This window comes from Sorex araneus, chromosome 4 (genome assembly GCF_027595985.1).
Source record: "Sorex araneus isolate mSorAra2 chromosome 4, mSorAra2.pri, whole genome shotgun sequence".
In the NCBI taxonomy this organism is placed as follows: Eukaryota; Metazoa; Chordata; class Mammalia; order Eulipotyphla; family Soricidae; genus Sorex; species Sorex araneus.
In genome coordinates, this window is record NC_073305.1 from 221,007,658 (window position 1) to 221,013,678 (window position 6,021).

Genomic DNA, 6,021 nt, shown 5'->3' on the forward strand with positions numbered 1-6,021 from the left:
TTGTTTTTTACATTCTGTGTCTCCTGGTTCAGGCTGTCCCGGGGCTGAGGCGGCTGCCAGGGCTGGAGTTAGGGGTGTGCTCTGAGCTCGCTAGGCGGGGTGGGGGTGCCCCAATTTGTGTGCGATCCTGTGATAAGGAAACAGGCTCCCCAGAATTCCTGGGGCTACTTAATATCCCCAAAGATGGGAGGCGATGTTGGGGGCAAGGGGTGGACAGTGGGCAGGGAGCCGGCCTCGCCTGTCTCCTGGGAAGACACGCTCCTAGCTGGCCCGAGGCTTGTGTGCCCCCCGGCCCTGGGCCCCTCGTCTAAACGGAGAGGGGTACCCATGCCATCTTGGAGAGCTCACTCCTAGGGTAGGTCACGGTGGGCATCCCTTGACGGAGCCTCACTTGGCCCCTCTGGTTGGAGGAAGTCTGGACCACATCCAGCCGGGATGTGGCAGGGCACTGAAGTCCCGTCTTCCCCTGGGACCCTCTGGCTAGCTTTCTCAGGCTCACCCGAGACAGCTTCTAGGAACTGAGGCAAACAATACCAGGTTCACACAGGCCCCCCATGACCGTCTCCAGACTTGAAGACACACAAGCCTGCTAGAACTGTTTTGCTTTTTCTTATTTGGGGGCCACACCTGGCTGTGCTCGTGCTTTACGTCTGGCTCCGTGCTAAGGGGTCACTCCTGGTGGGACTTGGGGAACCATATAGGGTGCGCCAGGGCTCATACATGCAAGGCAAGTACCTTGGCCGCTGTTGTATTGCTCTGGCCTCTCGCTAGAACTTTCTAATGTCAGGAAATTGACCCAGCCAAGTTAACCACTTTAAAGGGGTGATTCAGATTCGTGTGGTACATTCCCAAACTCGTGCAGCTGTTCCCTATGTCTAGTTTCCACCCCTCTAAAGTGACCCCCTTACCTGCTTGCTGCTGTTTTGTTCCCCCTCCACCCTGGCTGCCACTATTTCTGCTTTTTCTGTTGGTTTTGGGTCACACCTGGCTATGCTCAGGAATCACTCCTGGTGGGGCTTGGGGGACCATATATCGTGCCAGAGACTGAACCTGGGTTGGCTGAGTGCAAGGCAAGCATCCTGCTACTTTACTATCTGTCCAGCTCAGTTTAAAACACTTTACATTGGGCTGGAGCAATAGCACAGCGGGTAGGGCGTTTGCCTTGCACGCGGCCCACCCCGGTTCGATTCCCAGCATCGCATATGGTCCCCTGGGCACCGCCAGGAGTAATTCCTGAGTGCATGAGCCAGGAGTAGCCCCTGTGCATCGCCAGGTGTGACCCAAAAAGCAATAAAAAAAAACAAAACCAAAAAACCACTTTACATTGAGGGACCAGAGAATTTCAGCTGTCCCTGGTTTTGATCTCTGACAAGGGGATACACTTACCTTTAGCAAAAGGAGCACTCAGATGGTGATCCGTTTAACTTGTATCCTGTGATGTAACCACACAGAGGACTCAGGGAAGGTGGATGGCTCTGGCAAGAGGAACCCACTCCCAAGGCTGTGAGTGGATGCCCTGGGCTGCCCTTAGGGACCAGGTGCTGTGGGTGATGTGTAGGTGTGACCTCCGGCTTTAAGCCGAGTGAGCATCACAAATGGAGATGTGTAAGTGGGCGTGTGCCAGCCCCAGCCACCAACAAAGGGAAGCGAGGGAAGGAAAAGCAGTTCCCAGACCAGTGTTCTTGCCACCCAAGTCCCCAGAAATCCGAACTACTGTCAATGTCACTTTGCTTTTCCAAATCATAAAAGAATGGGATCTCTGGGGGCTGGATCGATAGCGGGGAGGGTGTTTGCCTTGCATGCCGCGGAACCGGTTCGATTCCCGGCATCCCATAGGGTCCCCTGAGCACCGCCAGGAGTAATTCCTGAGTGCAGAGCCAGGAGTAACCCCTGTGCATCGCCAGGTGAGACCCAAAAAAGAACAACAAAAACAATAAAAAGAAACGGGATCTCTCAGTATTTAGCTTTTGAATCTGGCTTCCTTGCCTTAGCCTCGGAACCGATTTTCTGAGTCTTTCACGCGGTACTTGCCGGGCCAGCAGAGCGCCCCCTCCCGGCCAGGTGCCAGAGGCGCCCACCAGGTTCCGTCAGCAGAGGGCGCTGTGCGCCCGGTACACCCGACCCGGGCAGCGCGGAGGCTCCGCCTCCTCACGGGACCTGCTCAGTTCCTATAGGTCCAGGGCGGGGCTAGGGGGCGGGACCTGGAGAAAGCCTCCTCCCGCGGCCCGCGGGCGGCGGAAGTCCCCGCGCGGCCAGGCCCCGCCCCTTCCCGCTCTCGCCCCGCCCCCCCAGGCGCGCACGTCCCTGGCCCCCGAGGCGCGCCCCTGGCCCCGCCCCGCGCGCCGACGCCGCGGGCTGGCGGCTCCCGCGAGTTCTTCCCTCTCGCGGGACGGGGCCGGCGCGCCGTCGTGTGGCCTCCGCGCCCGAGACTGTCGCCTTAGCTGAGGTGACGCGTCCGCGCACGACGAGCCGCCTGTGTGCCTGCCCCGCCCGCGAAAGCTGCTGTGCACCCGCGGCGGGGGACCATGAGGTGTCAGGGGTCGAGCCGCAGCCTCGGCCTCCCGCGGGAGAGCACCAGCCTGTGAGCTGTCGCCTCAGCCTGTCTCTGAAACCTTTAAAGGACTTTGGACCGTCCAAGAGGCCTGGGGCCCTCTCCTGGAGGGCTCCCCGGTGGTGTCGCGAGGCGTCGTTCCCAGCTCCTGTGGAGAGACCTGACGAGACTGCTTCCCTCGTGTCTCACTGCCTCTGCTCACCAGGACTCCTCTGAGCATCGATGATTTGCGTTGGGGGCATTTCCAGCAGTGCTCAGAGGATCCTGCGGTGCTGGGGAATCCACCCGGGGGCTTCTGCTCTTTGGGTCAACGCCTGTGTGCCCGTTTTTGTTGCTGAGTTCAAGCTGTGGTACAGACACATCCCTGTCGTCTGCCTGTACAGTGCCAGACACATGGCTGTTGGCATGTCTCTCAGTGGGCACAGCCCCGTGCCACAGGCTTTGTTGCCACTGAGATTCAGCCCCAGTTGAAGGAGCCTGTGGGCTAAGCCTGCAGGGGATTGGGCATCTGCTCTGGCACTCCAGGACCCTCACCTGACTGTGTTCTCTCTCCACAATGCCTCGGAAGAAATTCCTGAGACCCAGTCACAGAGAATTCCTCTTCCTGGAGCTCTCGGTTCTTATTTTAAGGTTGCTGAATCAGGCAGGCGATCCGGTTACACTCTCACACAAGGGGCCCATGGGGGCGCTGCCCTCCTGCCTTTCCATGTGTCCCTTCAGCTGTTCCTCCCAGTCTGTGTCTGCTCTGTGCGTGAATGCTGGGGAGCCTCTACACGCTGGCCTTGGCGAGTTCTAATCAGTCAAATGCCCAATGTCATGTGTTGGGGGTGCCTTTGGCTGAGAGCAGTCGCTGGGCTCCCTGAGATATTTAATGGGCCTCTGGGGCGAGGGGCTTCCTATGACCTTGGCCTTGCCTGAGGATTTTGGGGAATTGCACCTGGCAGTGCTCAGGGGACATATGGGATGCCATGGGCTGAACTCGGGTCAGCCATGGCAAGTGTCAAGGCAAGCACTCTACCCACTGTACCCTCTCTCTGGCCCTCACCGGCAGAGTTTTGCACTGGCCTCAGATCCAGACGTAGAACACGCACAAATCCCCCAGCTGCCTCCGGGGTCTATCTGGCCTTCCCATCCAACCCTCAGTTTTGTTGACTGTCGCTACTCGAGTCCATCCTTTGTCCCCTTCTTCCAGAAGCCTCTCTCTGCATCCCACATGCCACAGTCCCCTTGGTGCTTGTCATCCTCTCCTGCTTGTCTGCCAAGTGCCGGGCTGGGGTATGGTCAATCCTCCCACCTGTCTGCTCCCCTCCCTTCTTTTGCTGCTGAGTCGAAACTTTCTTCTGTTGATTGACAGGGCGAGTGTCCACCGAGAGGACTGGAGGCTGCGAGCCTGATGCACATACCAGGTGGGAGGACTGGGCTTCTCACACTGACCCCAAGCTCCCTCACCCGAGCTTCTGCTGTTGGAAAAGGAGCTGGGAGTGACGACAGCTGCAGATTCCTGAATTCAGGGGCCTGAGACAGATCCCTGGGGTTTAGCCAGACTGGGGGGACTGTCCTGGGGCTCAGTGCCACCAAGGTGCTCTTGGCAGTCCAGGCCTAGCCCACCCCTTCCCACCTGGAGGCTAATCTCAGCCTGCACTGTCCTAATCTCAGCCTGCACCCTTTTTCCATGCCCCATGCCTCCCCCAGCCTTCACCCCCTTTCCCGAACTGTCACTCCTCTCTGCTCTGTTAGAGGCATTGGACGGACGGTTTGTCAGGCAGATGCTGATCCACATAGGTGCCCCCTTCTGAGTGCTGGTGAAGACAAGTGACACCCAGCTCTCTGCACACCCGCCCTGCTGTGTCCTCCCTGGGGGATGGTGGTGGGTGTAGGACTCCCTGCTCCCCTTCAGAGACGCTTTCCCCACGAGGAATAGGGTAGTCAGGGTACTTTTTTTGTTTGGGGACCACACTCCACAAAGTTCAGGGCTTATTCCTGACTTTGAGTTCACATATCAGTTCTGGTGGGTTTGGGGGCCATACGGGAATTGAACCCTGGTCATCTGTGTGCATGGCAAATGCCCTACCCCGCTGGGACTATTGCTCCAGCCCCAGTCAGGGTATTGTCTGGATCTCCACCCACCAGGCAGCACCAGAGGCTACGCATTATGGGGGCTGAGAGGATAGAAGAAAGAGGGCTGGGGCTGGAGCGATAGCACAGTGGGTAGGGCATTTGCCTTGCACGCGGCCAACCCGGGTTCTATTCCCAGCATCCCATATGGTTCCCTGAGCATGCCAGGAGTGATTCCTGAGAGCAGGGCCAGGAATAACCCCTGAAAATCGCAGGGTGTGACCCAAAAAGAAAAAAAAAAAGAAGGAAGAGGTCTGGGGTTACAGGGAGGAGCAGGCTGGAATGGGGGCTGGGGTCCCTGTCGCAGACTTCCTCCTGCAAGGATGCATTCCTGCCTGATTGGATGAGGCCACCCTGGCCTGAGTTTGTCTCCTTCCCCAGTGGGCCTTAGTCTCAGAGTCTAGCACTGGCACCGTGGCCATAAACGCAACCATCACAGTCTTCAATTTGTCATTTCTCTGTAAAGGAATCCCTAAATTTGTCATCTCAGTTAAAATCCAAGAAGGCTTTACAAATTATAAGACAGTTTGGGTCACACTGGTTGTGGCTGTGCTCTGGCTTACTCCTTGTTCTGTGCTCAGGGATCACTGTCAGTGTCCTCTGGCAGCCTCGGGGACTGCATGCAGTGCCAGGGACTAAACTGGGTGGGCAGTGTGCAAGGCGAGCGCTTCCCCCCTGTGCTGTCTCTGGCTCCTGAGAAAGGGCCTAAGGAGTACACCCAGATGGTGCCCCCTGCGCTTTGGTTCTTACCCCTGCACGCCAGGCCAGGGTTTCCTTCCCGAAGCTTCCCCAGACTGGCTGTGAGGCATCTCTTGAGCCCTGAGGGAAAGTGCATCAGATGGCATAGCGCAGAGGCCGCAGTAGGTTCTGGAACCCTAGTGCCACTGGAAATGGATCCCTGTCCCTCCACCTCTGACATCAGAGTACCCGAGGCTTGAGCTCCCCTTTTTCCCTCCTGTCAGCACTGTCCCTTCCAGAGGCTTGGGGAAGTTAAGCTCCTGCTGTCCCTGCCAAGGTCAGCTGTGGGGGGCTTCTGAACTCAGCACAAGGAATCTCTCCTGAACTCAGCCACAACCTGGGATATCAGGCGGGGAGGCAACTTCTTCCTCTTTGCCCTGCAAATCCGCTGCTCCAAAAACTGCGGGTGAAGGTCATTGTCTTTAGACCAAGTTAGTCTAAATTCTGGGTTCCAAATTCTGGACCCAACCCAAAGGAGGCCCACCTCTGTCCTATGGCCCTTGTCATGTGACCCCCGGGCCACCATGGGGCATGGGTCCAGCGGGCCCTGCCAGCCTGGGCCTGGCAGCTGGCGTGGCCTCCAGGGGCCGGGCTGCTTCCCTATCACGCCCGCCCAG